Genomic DNA, 19319 nt, shown 5'->3' with positions numbered 1-19319 from the left:
CTAACGGTAAATATTAAGGTATTTTTGGTATCCGATAAAGTAGTTTACGTATATAATATCATGAAACCATTTGCTACACTGTGTTTCACGCCTTTTAACAATCACCAGGTGAATGAGAGTTTAGTTGATGCTTTATTTTACTTTTATGAATTTATATTTTGCTCAATCTATAAAGATATTGAGCACGCTTTTACAACGAAAATTCACAAACTATAATTTTCTATTGACAAGCCTGCTTTTTGATTTCTCACTCTTCATTAAATTCTCTAAAAAAAGTGAAAAATCACGAAGCAAGCTTTTTGGGATAAAATTGTAGTTTGTATAACTAAAAAAAAAATTGTATGCTATATTTGGTAGATGTAGACCGAGAAAAACAGAAATGGACTCATGAGGATGTAAGAATGCTCTTTAAAAAAGAAGTATAGTAAGTTAATTTTTTATTTATTCTTGTACGCAGGTCTTCACTATTGAGAGTGACAAGACCATACAGGTGTAATTTTAACCACCACAGGCCTGGATAAAGTATTTCACTCTATGGCTGCAAGTTTAAAAAAATCTTTTGTGAATAAATTTTTCATTAAATATCTTTGAAAACAGTATAATGTTGTTAATAACATTTATGTACAAAGGTTGCCTGTATATTCCTGAATGGTAGTGTTTACCTTACAGTGATAGTTTAATTTTACCTTTTGATACACCTGCATAAAGAAATCTTCTGTTTTTTAATAAAAAGTTAATGGAAGATACAAAATTTTTTCCTGTGAGTAATTTTGTAAAAATTACCCTTTTTACAGTCATGTTGTTAAGTCATTATGTTTGTTAGTTCTTCCCAGTGAGCATTTTTCTTAAAGGTGAAGCAAAAGGAGTGACTGGTTCTCGCGTTCCATTTCTTTCTGGTGGTTTTCTTGTTGAAGGACCACCAGATAACATTCGCCTAAAGAAGCCACGACAATATGGCTCAAAGGAAATACAGAAAATCGTGGACTGCCAGGACAGTATTTCCTTCATTCTTGAAACGTCAGAAGGTGCACCTTTGCAAGATTTTGGTGAAGACTGCAAGGAATTGCTTAGTAATGTATTCGAAAAATGTGACTTTGAAGTATCAAAAGAAGATGTGGAGGTATTGGATATTAATGAGACACATAGCATTTCTGAAATCAAAGAAATAATATCAACACACTGGAAAGTGTTATGTCCAGAAGCTTTGACAGAGTTAAAAAAAAATTGAATGCATATGTGTCTCAGGCAAATCATTTCGTTTTGCCTGTGTACTGTGATGATGAGGAAAGTCAGTTCTGGCTTTTTTCATTTACGGGATCTCTACAAGCTCTGCAGCAGATAAGCGCAAGAGGTAAATTGACAGGATGTTGGCTAAATCATGAGTCAGGCAATACCTTCCACCTTATTAAAAAAAAAGGAAACAATCTTTGGAAAAATATTATTAAGGACAATGCCAATGTAATTTTTGAGACTCATAGGTGTACTGATTATACCCAAACCTTCATATTGAACAAGTCCTTTGTAAGGAAAGTTACTTAAATTTTATCAAAACAGGGATACATATAGTTTTCAATTTCACACCAATGAAAAAAAATTCATTGTTTACAGTGGTAACAGGTAGCACTGCAATATGTGCATTGTAATAAACTCAGTTTTCAGTTTTAGTTGGAATGTAAATAAGTCAGTTTTAGTTGGATTGAACATGTTTTTTTAAAAGGTAATATTCTACTATTCACATATAAGCCATGCAGAATGCCTAATTATATAATTAAAATTTAGAAGATTAAAGCCCAAAAGTAAAAACTACATAATATAGAAAAATAATTTTTTTTGAGGGGGGTGGGGTTCTACCTTTCACCTACACAAAGACATGCACAATTTACTAATATCATATTTGTAAAAATAACTGTAATAATTGAGATACTTATGCATTAGTAAAAAATATTTGTGTTTGTGCCTTTCCTCAAATTTTTCTTATCGTGTGCCTCTGAAATTTATGTTAATTAGGGACTGCGCTAGCTATTTTAAACCATACCATTTTCCGTATGACATTGGTTAACATTTTCAATGGCGTCGATGTAGCTAATGCCAGAATAAAAGTAGACATGATTGCTATGAATTCGCTTCACCGTAGGAAAACACTTTCGTACAATGAACCCACACTCTCGAACAGATATACTCATATTTATTTCTCAACACTTTAAGAACATCTGAGCATTTTACGCGACATAAGGAATCTTGATGAAACAGAGTTGACAACCTATAATAAAGTGATATATAACGATTAAGGACACAAGTGACTGCGTTCACGGATTCCGGTTGACAAAAAACACCACAATGGAGACATTCTCACCAATTTGCACGAGCTTCTCGAAAGTGAGACGGTTTATGTTTTCTTCTTAATGCATCTTTTTTCGGCATTGCTTCAACTCAAATGACATAAATGGGCTTATACAGTATGCAACATAAGTGAGTAATGTCCATTGTCCATATATAAAATAATAACAATAGTACCGCTCGGTGATTGGTCTATAGCCGTGTGTGCATTAACCTGTGCTAACCGACTTCAACTCAACCAATCAAATCAATCTTTTAACCAAAAAAAAATTGCATATCGATGTAAATTTATCTGTTTCGAATTATTGTTTCTATACAAGAGGTAAAAACTGTTTTTCGTGTTTGCACCATTGCACTGGCTTATGCAAACCTTGAAGTAGTTTGTGAGAACTCGAGCAGATGCAATTGTGCAACCCAAGACCTTCGGTCTCCTGCTTGCACTGATCTGCTCTCAAGTTTTTCCAAAGGTCTGATTGGTTTGCATAAGGCAAATTGTATTTCTCAGATGATATATTAAATTAACACCTTATACATATTAAATGCCGCCCCCCCTCCTTTCAACGCTACTTACTAATAAAGTCCCGTCCCCGATAGACACCCACCACCTTCACAACATTACATTTATGATATATTAATTATAGTGGGATCACAATTTGGCTGATAAGAAATTTAGTTTGTCTTAATTTTGTTTTATTTGTTCACACAAACAACTAATATACACGTCTCTCTTTTCATTTCGCTGCACCACAACATCTAGAATTGATTAAACGCCATAGCTGTTGATAAATTCATTTAGGGTACCAACGAACACTCAAAATAATCAAAATAAAGCAACATATATATCATAAATGAATTCCACTTTAAAAATTTCGAAATTCGAACTCCGCTGCGTCGACATTTTCACTTTACGGTGCTTTTTGTGAAATAAACAGCACCGCATAATCCAATATCATCGAGCATATGTGATTGATGCACAAAAGTATGCAGTAGCCAGTAGCAATGTTTTGTTACAGCAAGTAGTTGACAGTTGTGGCTTTAAATTTTTTTAACAAATTATGTTTCAAATAAAATAATGATTTTTTTAGTTAGTACAACGACCCTTATAGCATGGACCTTATTAGTAGCAGAGTATGTTGCATCTTATAATAAAAACAACCCCCAAAAAACCGATCACGTTCTTTTCTTAACATCAGAATGCTCCTTTAGTAATACACAATACTTGCAATGATTACGGTAGGCGTGCAACATGACAAAAGTGTTCGATATGTAAAATGGCTTAGGTGTTCTGTGAAATGGCAGCAGTTCTCAGTAACGCAGATTAATAATTTAGAGTTTTATATTATTTCAATCCAAACACGTATTCGGATTCATTTCTCATTTACCTCTTACAGCGGCAGTGCCATCAAGGGTGCCGAACCAGACCGCACTCTCTCGTCAGCATCGTTTCGTTAGCTCAATTCCCTCATAAAGGTCTGATGTAGGATCTTTCGCTTTGTCAAATGTCAGACGATCGGGTAAACTATTTATAAAATCACGAAGAGAATCAATGGCAGCATTGTGTTTCTCAATTGTTAATTTCATCTTGTTCGTGATCTTGGTGATTTGCCTGGACAAGCGAGTGGAAATTTTCTGACCATCTAAACAAGTAAAAGGAATACAAAATTAACATTTACAAGAACAACAAAAGGCAGATATGGTAACATAGCTTAGGTTACAAGTATTCGAAATTTACAGTGCATTACAGTGCCTGCATACTTCTTTCTCAATGTTATTAAGAAATGCCTTTCTATGGAAAGTCCATGTAAAGCTCCGACAGTATCTTTTCGTTTTCTTTGTATGACTTGCAATGCAACGACGTCAAAATTAGGATGACCAGGTTTCCATCTTTCTTTTACAGAAAGCTTTCGTTCAATATCTTTTAAAATCTTTCGAAACCTGTTTACATAAATTTTGCGCGTATGTAAAAAAAAAACTTTAAAGCAAAATATTGCTTTGACACATTTATACATACTGGTATAGTTTTTTCGACATCTGACATCTGATGAATTGAGTAATCTTGAGATGTTATCTCCTGGTTTTCTTCAAAACATCCGAATGATGTAGCACTAAGAATTTAATAATTCACCAATTAGGCTCAAAAGAAATATTAAAACGTCTATAGGCATGTATTATAGAGAAATAGCCAGTTTAGTACATTAAAAAACCTACCTTAGTTGTTTAAAATGCAGTAGCTTTTGAACGTACGTCACTTTCAAGTTCTCCGTGGTTTCTTTATGTTCTGTATTTAAAAAGTACGTCTTTAAATCCTACAGACTGAATTGTTAAGAATGAAACTATTTGCCACGAATAACATTATATACCTGGGTAGACTCTTGACATAATTTCCTTCTTTCTTGCCTCCCACTGACAAACAATTTCAGGATCGTACGTCACTAACAAACAAAACAAATTCGTATTTCCTTGGATGCAAATTGAATTGAGAGTTTGGTTAGGCAAAAAGAAATCTTAAATACTTTTCGGCCACAGAAAACATTAGAAATTTCTAATCTACCAGAACTACTTACCAGGTAGTTCGCTAAACAAATCCTTCATTTCTTGTTGCGTTTTAATTTTAAGTTGTAGACATTTTTTAAGCTTCGACGTTAACGATTTTCCTAAAAAAAATTATATACAAAAAATTAAAACAATTAAGGCGCAACAAACAAATAAAAACATTTTCATTGTGTCAACGCATAAAGCAATGACAATATTCAAGCACCTGCATTGCTAAAATTTCTTCGAGATAAGTGAAGAAGAGCGTCTTTCAAAAGATCTACTCTTCTACTGGCAGACATCTCCTTAGTAATTGCTGAGTATCCACGAAGGTAAGCCCAGAGCCTTTCAATAGCCTCGCCATCTGTAAGACCAAAACCATCGAGCCTTCTAGGACTGAACTTGACCTGTTTTTTTGAAGACATTAAAAAATAATATTTTACCTACGGGGGCTTTTTATCAAGGAAGAAACCAGAGCAGAAAAGATTGTCTTTCTTCAATCGCTACATCATTACCCAGGGATGTACTTTTCTGGAAGGAGGGGGTGCTCTCGTTTGGATAAGGTTCTAGTGGCTGCTTGTTGCCGTAACATGCAAGACATTTTTCGTTAAATTTTGTTACTTATATACAATGATAGGAGACTTTTGAAATTGTGCTCCATAAACCCCAATTACGATCGCTTGATGGTTTGATATACATAAATTTCTTAGGAAAACTGCCACTCCTCATCCATCTCCACTAATCAAGGTTGGAGGACAGAACACTTTTGAATAGGCTTCAAAGTCCTTCATCATGCAATAATTACCTCTTCTACTTTGTTATTAGAGTTGCTATAATGATCAACAAAATCATCTACTTCATCCTGATCAGCAAACTTAAGGCAGCCATGGTTTGGGACAGCAAAACTATTCTCTGCCAACTTTTTGCGAGTTAGACCAAAGCAAGCATCCATGGAATGAATGGCCACACCTAACTCACCAGTCTAAAGCAAACAAAGCTCTTTAATAAAATGAAACGAATTTTATGGTAAACATGTAACACTTCATATTTCACAACAACTTTAAATGTTCTGATAATATATGTGACAAAAAACATATAATTTAAAATAGTTCACAAAGCAAATAGTAGATAAAAAGAAATCAAATACTGACTTGTGGGCAAAGAGGGCAATTTCTATAATCAATCAGGTCTTTCTGTAGGAACTTTAATGATCTGACTTGGTGTTTGAAATATCTGACAAAAAAATCAAATTCTTAAATGATATAATATATACAGTCAAACCTCTTGTATCAAATGACCCTGTACTAAGCAGATACTGTGTAAAATCCAAAACTTAATCTCATATAGCTAATAATAATGGAAGTATAATGATGAAACCTCAATCAAGCTGACACTTTCATTAAGCTTACACTAGTCTGTTGTCCAATGATGTGTACTTAAAACAGGTTAAACTGTACTACTCTACACATATAATCTAACTATTAGGTCTACAATAACTGTAAATAGACTTTTGTTTTATAACATATAACATACCTGTATTCATCGAATGATCCATTCTTTAACACATTATATATGTTTTTGACCTCAACAAGAATAAAATGAACACCTAGTAAACTTGTGCATTTGTTTCAAAAATAAAATAAGGTTGAATACACAAAGTCATAATAGCAAAGGAAACTTCATGTGCATTTTGAATGTGCTCTTACCTTATTTGAGGCAAATACGCATTATTTATGTTGTTTGTAAATAACAGTGATTGAATAATTTTTTTGCAAAGTACAACCCATCTATTTCCACTATTTGATGGGTAGACTATCACATGGTACACAATTCAGGTTTATGAGAAATACATACCAGTCTAGGTAGCATTTCAGGATATTCAACTTCAACAGTGCTGTAAAATTTGTGCAAGGATACATGGCTCTTGAGCAAGAATTTTTCAGCAAAATCCATAAAGTCAAAGTGAAATGCAATTTTGGGTTTAGAAGATGAGCCTGGCCACAGCTGGAGTTTGGTTGGTTTTTCAGCATCCTTAATACACTGACAGAAATACACAATTTTTAAATGCTGCCGACCTAAATTTTGTATGAGATTAAAAATTGGATTATTTGATATGCAAATAATTAACATAGAAATTATTGGCCTAAATGAAGCTAATACTTAACAGTATTACTAACATATACACATTTACATATAGTCAAAGTCAAAATAACTGTCATTGTTGCCATACTGTACCTTTTCCATCCACACATATTATAGTATGTGATTCTGTTGAAGAGCAGTTAGCATGCTGACTGTCACGTAATATACCATCATAAAGTAATGGAACAAACATTTCACAATCAGTCTAAAGAGTAGTTATTTAAGCATCAGAACATGTATACATTACATAAGGCACCATGCACAGCATATAGCAGCATATCCTTCTTGAAAATGATTGATAGTTTTAACAATACTACAGATTAAGTTACTTTAGAGTTAAGACATGGTTGTAAAAAAAGCCAGCATTTGATGAATACTAGATCTTCACAAGCCAATTTCCAAATGTAAAAAGCAAAAATATTTCATCTGAAGCATTGACTTTTGGAAATAATCACCTAGAATTGCCTTCTAATTGACGACTTAACTTGTTTATGTTTTGCTTGTCTTTTAAATTTTATAGGGATTCATCTGTGCTGCCAGAAAGAATTAAGCTTACCTCCCATACTTCAATCAAATGAAAACCATTCCTCGTTCGATGAAGGGATTCCGTACACTCAAAACAGTAGAACTGTCCGTGACCGCAATCACGACATCTAATTTCTGCTTTTTTTGCTGGTATCCAATCTTCTAAACATTTTACGCTGAGTTGTCCTGGCAACATGGCACAATTTTCGATGTACGACTTTACTAAATTATCTTGCAAACACTTCCAGGATTCGCTTTCATTCACTCTGCTCCTTTCATATTGAGATACAGTTCCACGTAAATTATTTGTACCTTTGTTAAGGTTTTCTTCAAAGCCTTCAAATGCATCGATCGTGCGAATGGGAAGAACAACATTAGGAAGAACAACATTAGGAGAGAGAGAAATATTTTTCCTACTAAGTTTCCCAGCCGCAGAGTATGTCTTCACAGTCAAAGAGTATGGTTTTACCCTGCGATTGCCGCTCCTACTAAGCGCCATCTTTTCTGTCTGTCTCACACAATGACTTATACCCAATCCTCTAGAGTCTAGATATCTAACTGCCGTTGTCACGGTGAGGCAAATTTTATTCGCGGGCGCCATCTTGAAAGGTGGAAAAAACATAACACGCAATATACGGTAGTATAGTTTACATGTCAAACTGACTCAAATATATGGTTGAAAAACGTTGAAAGCAATCAATCTTAAAAACAAACACAGGTATAACATCCTCAACTCTAAAATAACGTTCAAGAAGGACATTTTAGCTGCAAAGCGCGTAATTTTCGATTTTTCATGGTCAAATCGTGCGCCGCGTATGGATGTACAAATCGCTTTTGGAAAGAGAGTAACATAGCTTTTCACAAATTTCCCATTGAAAATAAGGATCTCTGTAAAAGATGGGTAATTGCTATGAAACGAAAAAACTTTACCCCAAACGCAAGCAGCTTTCTTTGCAGCGATCATTTTTTGCACGATGATTATAACACTGAAACGCAAGTTAAAGTTAGACGCGATACCTTCAGTGTTCGCTTTTCCGGAGAGACTACTATCTAAAAAGTCAAAAAGAAAGCCTCCTGCTAGAAGAGAGACAAAAACATCATCACCAAGCGCTAAAAAAGCTAAAATAGATTTGCTCGAGGAAAGTCTAATAGAAGAGACAATACCAACGCAAAATGCTGTAGCAAGTAGTCCCAGGAAAAAAAAATTGCGAAGAAAAATAAAAACTCTTAAGCAAAAGTTACGACGTAAGAAAAAGAAAATTCAGTCGCTAAGTAGTTTGGTGAAAAAGCTTGAAAAAGAGAAATTTATTTCATCAGACGCAGCTTCAATTCTCGATAACAACTTTTCAGGAGTAGGTGGGGAAATTTTAAAATCAGACCTAAAGAACAAAAATCGTGCTTCTACAGGCCGTCGATACTCAGACGAAGTTAAAAAGTTTGCGTTAACACTTAATTTTTACTCTCCACGAGCGTACAATTTTGTACGCTCGATTTTTACATTGCCATGTCCAAGCGCTATCTCAAACTAGACTTCCAGTGTAAACTGTGAACCAGGGTTTTTTGATGATGTGTTTTCATTTCTACAAGAAAAAGCAAGAAATAATCCGGAGTATAGGGACTGCGCTCTTCTTTTTGATGGTATGTACATTAAGTCAGGGGTTGTTTACAACAGAAGTAAAGGAAATTATGAAGGGTTTGTCAATTTTTGTGCGGATGTTGTTGCTTTGATCCAGACAAGGTTGCTACTGAAGTTCTTGTGTTTATGTTAGTTGGTTTACGAGGACATTGGAAATGTCCTATTAGTTACGTGTTATGTAGCGGAATAAATTCTTAAAATTTGAGTGCTCTGGTTAGCAATTCGTTTCGCTTAGCATCTTCACATGGGCTAAATATTTACAGTGTGACTTGTGACGGTACTGCCACCAATTTTTATTGCATGAAAGCTCTTGGTTGTGAGTTTGGATCAAATTTGTCTGACATTAAATACTCTTTTAACTATGAGTCATATGAACACCCACTGTTTTTTGTTCCTGATGCTTGTCACATGCTAAAACTGGCAAGAAATGCATTGTCCGATCTTAAAGTACTGGTTTCGAGTGATGGTAGTTTGATCAAATGGGAGCATATTGAAGTGCTGCATAAAGTTCAAGAGGGAGAAGGGTTAAAATTTGCAAATAAGCTGTCCACGGGGCACATTGAGTTCCATAGGCACAAGATGAATGTGAAAGTTGCAGCACAAACATTCAGCAGTTCAGTTGCAGATGCCATTGAATACCTGATGCTTTCTGGTCATCCAGCTCTTAGTGATGCGAGTGCAACAATAGAATTCATAAGGATTGTTGATCAACTTTTTGACATATTAAACATACGAAGTCCATTTGGCAAATATTTTAAAAAACCACTTTTTTATGTGATCACAACACATGGAAAAAAACTTTGGAAAAGTCAATTGAATACCTTTTTTCCCTTAAAACAAACTCTGGTGTTAGTCTGATCAAACATAGAAGAAAAACATTTGTTCTCGGTTTTGTAGTAGCAGCATCGAGCATTAAAGAGTTGGCTCACATTCTCCTTACAAGGGAACATGATCCTTTCAAATACATTCTTACATACAAAATGTCTAAAGACAACCTTGAGCTGCTGTTTGCATGCATACGTGGTAAGAATGGCTTCAACAATAATCCAGATATTGTACAATTAAAGTCCAGTATACGAAAAATTCTTTTAAGAAATTCCATCATTGGTTCCAAGCATGCAAACTGTTTGACTTTCGAAAATGAATCTGCTGGTTCTATTTTTTCATTAAAATGGAATAAAAGAAATGCTCCAGCCTTTGAAGTAGAAGAGATGACACCAAAGGACACACATTATGTCAGTAGCTTAGTTTCTGGATTAGAATCATGTTCACTGTCATCATACAATGAAGCAATACATGGATATATTGCTGGGTTTGTGTTAAAAAAGATAATCAATAGAATCACCTGTACTGAATGTGCAAGAGCTCTTTCGCTTAAGTCAAAAAAATCATCATCAGTTCATGATCATAATTATTCACACTTCCAAACTACTACATCTTTATCTTTAATCAGTTTGAAGAATCGTGGTGGTCTTGTTCTCCCTTCTAATGGTGTGACCAAAATAATATTTGCATCTGAAAGAGCTTTTCAAGTCCTCATTCATGAAACTCGTTCAAAGAAACAAAAAATTTCAAGCAGGAGAAACTTGACGACTATAATGGTTCATCTTATTAACCAAGAGCTTGATCACGAAGTAAAAACTGAAGATCTACATTAATCACAGCTTATCAAACAGATCATTGAAAAATACATCAATTTACGACTCTAGACCTATGGTAAGCGATATAATAAAGATATCCTCCACAAAAACAAAATTGGTGTTCGCCAGCAATCTACGAAGCTTGTTTATTTCAAGGAATCTAGTCGACTTCGATGAACATCCACACCACAACCAAGGAAATGTAAATCCTAAAAAAATAATTAATAGTGCTTTATTGTAAATAGTGAAAATAAGCGCATTTTTACAACGATTTGGTCATATTGTTAATAGATCTAAAATTATGTTGTTCAGGTAAAATAATTCATATAAACCGTAAACGTTGTGTTCAAATCAACGTTCTGGATAGCTGTTATGCGATTTTGTCGCTTTTTTTCTGTAAATATGTTTTTGGTTTACGATAAAAAGCATAGAGAACTGCAAAGAAGATGTAAATTAATAAATACTCACGATTAGTAGTTCATACTTATGTAACTCTCAGCCTTTAGTTTATGGTCGCAAAATACACGTTAAGACCGCTCTATCTCAAGTATTTAAAAATTTTACACATTTTAACAATACTAAAGAAATTACTCACCATTTTTAATGCAACTTCAGTAAAACAGCATCATAAAAACGCTCTCAAAGTCGATTTCTCTCAGCACAGACTTAAGCCCCGTTTACACGACAACTGTTTTGGGCACGGCACGACTAAATTTTGGCACGCGGGCCACTGTCTTTTATTGGGTCCGCTTTGTTTACACGTCAGTTTTTTAAGCGGGCCATTTTTTTAATAGGCACGCCTGATTTATAAAAACGGCCTGCATAAAGTATGAGCCCCAAAAAATAAGTGTTGGCGGATGACAAAAAAAATTAAATTTGGCGGCTTATTCGAAACTTCAAACATGGCGAACTTACATAATGATAAGTTAAAGATAGCTTTAGCTTGGTATATGCACTTCCGAAAACAACAGCAAACCGTTCACACGAGGTTTAGATGCTGCGTTTCTTCAGGAGTATCATGTCTTAAGAGAAATAAGCGTCGATTTGCCTTAATCAAAGCAGTACTGGCCTATTTGCATAAACCACGAGAAAGGTTGTTGTGGATGCATCCACGTTCACTAGTTTGGTTTGATATGGTCGATGAACTCTACAACGATGAACTGTGGTACGCAAATTTTTGCGTGACAAGAAGCACGTTTGAATTTATATTAAACAGGGTTCGTCAAGAAATAGATCGTAAAATTACTCCCATGCGTAATCCAGTTTCTGCAAAACGACGCCTGGCCATTACGTTGTATTATTTATCGTGTACAGCAGAGTATCGAGCTGTTGCTAATCTTTTTGGCGTCTCGCGTTCATTAGTGTGTCAGTGCATTAAAGAAGTAAGCTGTGCAATAATAAAGCACTTTCCCAAAGCAATCACTTTTCCTAAGGGAGACGACCTCTTTCAAGTTTTGCAAGGTTACGAGGAGCAGTGGGGTTTTCCTATGTGTGCTGGTGCAATAGATGGCACGCACATACCAATATTAGCACCAGATAATAGCAACATAGAGTACGTGAATCGTAGAGGTTTTCACAGTAACGTGATGCAAGCGGTCGCTGACTGTAATTACATGTTCCTGGATGTGGTTATAGGATGGCCTGGTAGCGTCCATGATGCGCGAATTCTTTCTAACTCTACACTTTTCTCAAATGGAAATAAGAAACGTCTTTTCCCTCCCGATTTTGTGAAGGAAATTAGCGGAGTGGAAATAGCACCGTTTCTCCTAGGTGACCCAGCTTACCCTCTCTTGTCGTGGTTGATAAAGGAGTATCCTAAAAATGGGGCTACTGAGGAACAGAAGAAGTTTAACTACCATCTTAGTCGTGCAAGAATGAAGGGTGGAAAACACATTTGGGAGATGGAAAGGACGCTATGCAAGATTTAGTAAAAGGCTAGATATGGAAGTAGCTTCTTCAGTCGATATTATTCATGCATCATGCATTTTACATAACATATGTGAACTTCAGAAGAACGAATTCATGCCCGACTGGGATTCGGTAGAAATTGTTGATGATGCTTTTGTTGTGGTGCCAATTGATGAAATAGAACCAGGAGATGCTCACGATATTCGTGCTGCTTTATCAAACTATTTTTCTTAAACAGTTCTTTAATATTCGTTTGAAATTTAGCGTTACATGAATTCAACAATTCCACAAAATGTTGCTACCAAAATCATTTGAATGAGATTAATATTGAAATAACAAATAAAATTAAATTTGAAAGACACTTGTAAGTTGTAAAGACCCTGCATTTTGTTATCGTGCCGTTAAACGACTGACATAACCTGTTAAAAAGCAGTTACTGAAATATTTAAAACATGTCCACCTTTTCAGTGAAAAGCAGGTAAAGAAAACGAATATAATGAAGAAATATCAGCAGTTTAAATGATAACAAAGTATTATAATTGCAAAAAGGTGTTTTCTGTGTTTGAATCACTTTGAACGCTGCTGTCACGTGGATATACTTGTGAACCAAATTGATCAACACTGTACCCAATATGATAATTATGTTGTTGGTAACCATTTATCGGAGCAGAAGGCTGTTGAGCTGGTGATGATAACATGATACGCATCATATTTAGCTCATGTGCCCGTTCCTCTCTTCTTCTCTCATTTTCAAGCTGAATTTGTTTTAATCGAAATTCATTTTCTCTATCAATGCGATCCTGTTCAAACTTCTTATACCTAAAGACAATTTACAATGACAGTAACAAAAATGTCGTAATATTTAAATGCGCGAGAATATTTCATATGCGATCATGATTTTGTAATTTTTCGGTTTTTTCCCTAAAATATTAAATTTAGCAAGACCATTCTCTGTGACTTGAGTTGACAAATGCAAAATTGTTAGAAAGGTGCCAACATGTTCAACACACATATTCATGCACGTTCGAAATATACAGTACCTCATTCCTTGCATTAATCTGTAAATAAAATACGTTCCATGCAAAATAATTACTTTGCCAGGATTTGATGTAATAAAATCAGCGAGACTCCAAGTTCTTACAGAAAATTTTCTAAAATATTTTTGTAGAAATATCGGGGGATGGTTTTGACTTTCTTAAAGATTGTCATGTATGAAAGCAAATTTAAAAATTCCCTTATTGAGCGTGTTCTCATTGTTGTACTTTTATTTTGAAAAAAGAACGATTTTCATTAAAAAATTAGCTTTAAGTGCATGCATATTAATAAGGAAGATATAAGGAGAAGATGATTGTTTTCTTTACAACAAACTCAAAGAAAGTATACGTGAATAAAACATCAGTTTATTTGATTAAAGAACTTTTCATTTTAGACGTTGGTAAACCACAGTCTGGCATAAACGCAGGTTGGCAGAAATCATTTAACGAAAAAGGATGGTCAATTGTGGGTCCAACAACAAATTCATAACTGGTTTTAGGCGCCTTCAGTTCAACAGTACAAATCGTGTTGGCATTCACAATCTCCAACAAGCTAAGTGTTGTTCGTCAAATAATATACATAAAGGGCAAAGTAGCACATGTCAAAATGCCAGCTGGCAAACCTCTTTAACTAAGTGAGTATATTTGGATAGAATGAATCAATTAGCACTTTGAGGAGGGTTTGAGAAGTAATTAAAAATTGTTAAGCAAAAAACTACTACATCTAATTTTGCCATTTATAAAATTTCGTAAGTTTATACAATGTCTTTTCTTAAGATTGTTATGCCATTATTGTGATCAATTATTTGATAATTAGTCAGAATTTGATGAAGAAAAGAAAGCCTTCCCCACATAGCAAAAATAGTTTACTTATTTGTTGGGTTCTGTAGCTACTTATGAACTAAAAAGCGTGACAGATGTATTTTTTATGTAATTCAACTAATTCGTTAGACCGTAAAGTTTCAAATATCAAAGACACAGTAAGATATAGTATGTTCTATGTCGTTATAGAATATTTTATATAATATTTGAACAAATGGATAAATTGCTATTTTCTTTTGATTTTAATATTGTATTTTAGAAATGACATTTGGGGTGTTTGCACTTATGGTTGTTTTTTAAATGGACTCTTACGTACCAGAGGCCAAAACTGAAACAATATTGAGGAAGAAAAATGTTGCAAACCAAAACTTTAGGATTGAGGGAAATGATAAAGAGAGGTACATAATTGAAATATGGCAAATCATCATCAAACATCAATACAGAACTCATTCTAAAGAGCAAGAAATATATGCAGAGCAAATGATACATTTCTCGTCTTTTGTTTGCTCTGTTACGATCATTCAATATTGCAAGAATATTTTTCAACAGATGGCAAATGCCTTTTAATTGTCTGAAACAAAATATTTGAAGAAGTAAAATCTTTTCATTACTGCAAAGTTGCATTCCTCTATTTAGTTCTTTAGACTTTTTTATATTGATAGTTCTGTCAAAATGCTCATAAATTTTATTCAATTCAGAACTTATATAATTATACGATTCAAACTTCTCTCTACGACTGACATATGTTGTTAACAGAATATAATGTATATCATGCAAAATGTAAGTCGTAAATTTTGCTCGGAAAATGTTTAGGGGGGGAGGGGGGTTGCAACCATTTATATGTCTTCTTTGTCCTTATTTTCTTCATTTTTGAGAGAGGAAAGAGAGTGAATACGCTGAAATGAGCTCAATTTATTAAAAACGAAAATGAGAAATTGAAATCATGTGAAATGAGATAAATAAAGATAATTACCTTAGAAACTGGCCTTGTTTGAATATGATGTACTTTAGAAAGTTCATGTTATGTTAAGTAAAAATGGGGTGAACCATATTAAAATGAACTAGAAAAATTGAACAAAAATTGCTTATAGACAATACTCCATTTTGCTTTGTAGTATCTTATCTATGAACGGAAAGTAACATCTGCAGTGCACATTTTTCTTTTAGCTTATAGAGACACTTGAAATAGTTGACCAATTTGAATAACGTCAAAGTAAACATATTTTTTTCCGGGGAGTTGTTATAAGGAATTAAAATAATTTGCTCTCTTATTTTCAATGTAAATGGTATTTCTTGTAATTGTTAAAACAATTTTTTGTTGCATATTGTGAGTGACACTAAATTTCTGCAATTATGGCTCTTTATCCCAAATATAATGAAAAATCATGAAAATTTGTGTCCCCTACAGAAAAGTACTCGTCTTGTGTTGATGTCAAAATTCAAAAGCCAATATTACTAGCACTTTAAGAAGACAACTTCTGCTTCAGTTATATTTTGTCTAAGCTGCTGTTTGAGAAGGATTGAAAAAACTCGCCAGAAATCAAAGGAGAAATTTCATTGATAGCCAGACTGCCTCTTCAACGGTAAGGAAAACATATAGAAAACCTAAAATTTAGAGCCTATCACATAATGCAAGAACAATAACTCTTATGGATTTAACTTTCTTATCAAGACCACACATTTCATTTATCATAGTCATGCTTATACGTAATCCAACAGATAATCTAACACAATCTTTATCTAATAAAATACCTAAAGCATTATAAAACATTTTTGTATGTTTTTTTAAACATTTTCTGTAATTTAGAAAAGCGCAGCTATGCATCATATATACATAGCTGCCATCTGGTAAATTGACTAGTCTATAACTCTATGAAAAATTTTACCAGTTCGCAAATCTTTTTATCACATCATATTTATTTTTATGATGAAAACAAAAACTAATTGATTGATCACAACCAATGGTAAAGTTCTACTAATTGATATTTAGGAATGTCTGGAAATGGATTATATCATATTTCCATTGATACGCCAGAGGAAATCGTAGCTACATCAAAAATATTTGAAGCAACCATCGTTAAGTAGTTTTGTTCTGAATACAGATAACAAAAAAATGTTTTCCAACTATCATAGACATTTAAAAATATAAAATATTTGCAAAGAGTTTTGCGTTTTTACATGAGAATGATAGTAAACTAAAACTTAAATGCATGTGTGATAAATAATATTTGATTGGACATTAAAACGAAAATTAATGATTGAGGGAAATGATAAAGAAAGAAAGGTACATAAATCAACAAATTGAAATGGGCAAATCCTCACTAAGAATCAATACAGAAGTAATTAAAAAAAGAAAGAAATGCACGCCAAACAAATGATACATTTCTTGTCTCTTGTTTCTTCAGCTACGATTATTCCATATTTCAATAATATCCTTGAAGATGGCAAGTGCCTTTTAATTGTCTGAATCAAAATATTTGAAGAAATAAAAACTTCTTGTACTTCAAATTAGAATTCCTTAATTTAGTTTTTTATATATTTTTTTACTTTAACAGCTCTGTTAAAATGCTCATAAATTTCATTCAATTCAGAACTTATATAGTTATGAGAGTCGAACTTCTCTATACGACTTTCAGATGTTGTAAAGTGTCATGTATTGCTTAAAGGGCCTCCTTTCTGTAACTAGACGGCATGTAGTTACAGAGAGGCCAGGGAGTCTGTTAAACACGAAGCAACAGATTATTTTGCATTTAATTTTGCTGGCTTAGTTAAGCAATACGTTTTTCCCATTCATCTGGTAAACTGAGTTAACATAAGCAAATTTGAAATCAACCCATTTTAAATTTTTTGCAAACTGCTCTTGGTGTATTTCATAATTTGCGTCATTTCCTTATAGTGGACATTGAAATGTATTATTTCTTTCTATGCTTTCGTTTCCTAGAAACCTTATATCTATTTCTAAAAAACACGTTCTACGCAGGTGAACTCTACTTATATAAATTGTTGTAAGCATGAGTCGTTATAATGAACAATTTGCCTAATCTATTGCAACAATATTAAATCATCATCAATTTTCTGAAAGCAAACGTGAAAATACGTTTTGGAGAAGGAAGTTAAAATGTCACATAATTATAGAAATCAATATTTGATTTATACATCCCCAAAAAAGTTAAAAACAAACTGATTATATGATTATATTGATTATAAACCATTCATAAAAAAAGTAAATTTTTTACTACGAAATCTTTAAAGAAATTAATAATCGTCCATCTTCTAACAAATAGAAAATAAAGATGATATCAAGCTCAACAAAAGCGTTTCTTGGGACTCTTATAATCCTGTCTATTCGTGGCCAAATAGTAAATGGTAATGACGACATATCAATCTGCAAGAAAAGCTTAGAGACATTAAAAGACAACGTGAAAGAATGGATGGAAACTTGCGTTGATAAAAATGGCAATGACGATAACACAACTGCATGCAAGGAAGTAAAACAATACAACAAAGAAATGATGCAAATGCAAACAGAAATGTGTTTTTACAAAGGTATAATCTTTAGATTTGTTAAATTTTCATAGTATCTTGTTCATAGCATTAAAAATAATATGCAACAATAATAGGTACAAGTTATGCAGCCAATCTAATTTCAGTTATTAGTAATATTTCTACAGTGAAAAACTCTTTCTAAAAACACTTATTGTGGTCTTTCACCAAATATTATTATTTTAAGGTCTATAAAAAGTTGTTTATTTTTAATCCACTCGCGTCGTTGTTATTTATAGTTTTTTTATTGTATATTTAGATGTTTATCCAAAGCCATATTTCATTATTTTGAGCTTTGATAAAGTATACTCTGTTGATTCTCTTACTGGAGATATTCATGTCAGCGCTATTAATGGATCCAGTAAGAATAAATTTGACAATGCATCAAGATATAATGACATCGAAATTGATGTAGTTGAGAATGTGCTTTACTACATTGATGACAAAGACATCAAACGGGGAAATTTTGACTTGACTAGAAACGAAATTTTTGCGAAAAATATTTCTGTTCGTGACATTACAGTTGACTGGATTGGTCGTCGTATCTTTTACATTGACTCCACGAACATTATCTACCAAATGTGTTTGCAAAAGGAAAATACAAGTGTTATGAGGCTTCAACCAGGCTTACAATTTTCGAGCATTGCATTTGACTCAAAACATGGGTAAGGCTATATTGAAATTATTTTTATTAACTTGTAAACTTAAAATTAAGAAACTATGTCAAGTCTTGGAGGGTTTTTTTAAGTAAGCTAAGAGTTTCATTATTAGAGACGGCATTTTAATTTAATAGAAAAGTTGAATTTTTGAAGTCCGTATTATGGCCTGTTATTTAAAAGTACAAGAATTGAAAGAATATTGATTTTCGAGGGAAAACAAAACTCCCTTTTTCCGAGGGAGCGAATATTAAGTATTTTTTGTGTATAAAGAAACAAACGACAGCTTTTCAATAAAATCAAGGAGATTTGGCGAGCAAAATTTATTGCGTGATTATGAGGCATTTCAAATCAACTGCAAGGATAAGCTCAGTTCGTGTGATTACTCAGCACACACGCAGTAGAAAGAACAAGCAGATCCTGAAATTGCAAAAATCGACAGAGATATTTATGTTGAGCAACCAAAGAGCTTTGACAAAAATGTAACAACGGAGAAAACAATGTTTGTAATTGATGAAGTCGTTAAATGAAATAAAACAGAGAG

At 33.4% G+C, this 19319-nt stretch overlaps 2 long non-coding RNA genes across 2 annotated transcripts; both read right to left on the bottom strand.

Moving 5' to 3' along the window:
* Positions 1 to 1685: 1685 nt before the first annotated feature.
* Positions 1686 to 18026, bottom strand: LOC124458154. The gene is made up of 4 exons (XR_006953037.1): positions 18016 to 18026; positions 7100 to 7104; positions 2158 to 2162; positions 1686 to 1882 (listed from the first exon to the last, which is right to left on the bottom strand). It is a non-coding gene; the product is annotated as an uncharacterized LOC124458154 (long non-coding RNA).
* On the bottom strand, positions 4936 to 5390 carry LOC124458153. Its single transcript, XR_006953036.1, has 2 exons — positions 5096 to 5390; positions 4936 to 4991 (listed from the first exon to the last, which is right to left on the bottom strand). It is a non-coding gene; the product is annotated as an uncharacterized LOC124458153 (long non-coding RNA).
* Positions 18027 to 19319: the final 1293 nt, after the last annotated feature.

Source organism: Xenia sp. Carnegie-2017, unplaced genomic scaffold (assembly GCF_021976095.1).
Source record: "Xenia sp. Carnegie-2017 unplaced genomic scaffold, XeniaSp_v1 HiC_scaffold_6, whole genome shotgun sequence".
NCBI classification, from domain to species: domain Eukaryota; kingdom Metazoa; phylum Cnidaria; class Anthozoa; order Malacalcyonacea; family Xeniidae; genus Xenia; species Xenia sp. Carnegie-2017.
The sequence above is the reverse complement of the archived record's forward strand: the minus strand, read 5'-3'. Positions and strand labels throughout refer to the sequence as shown.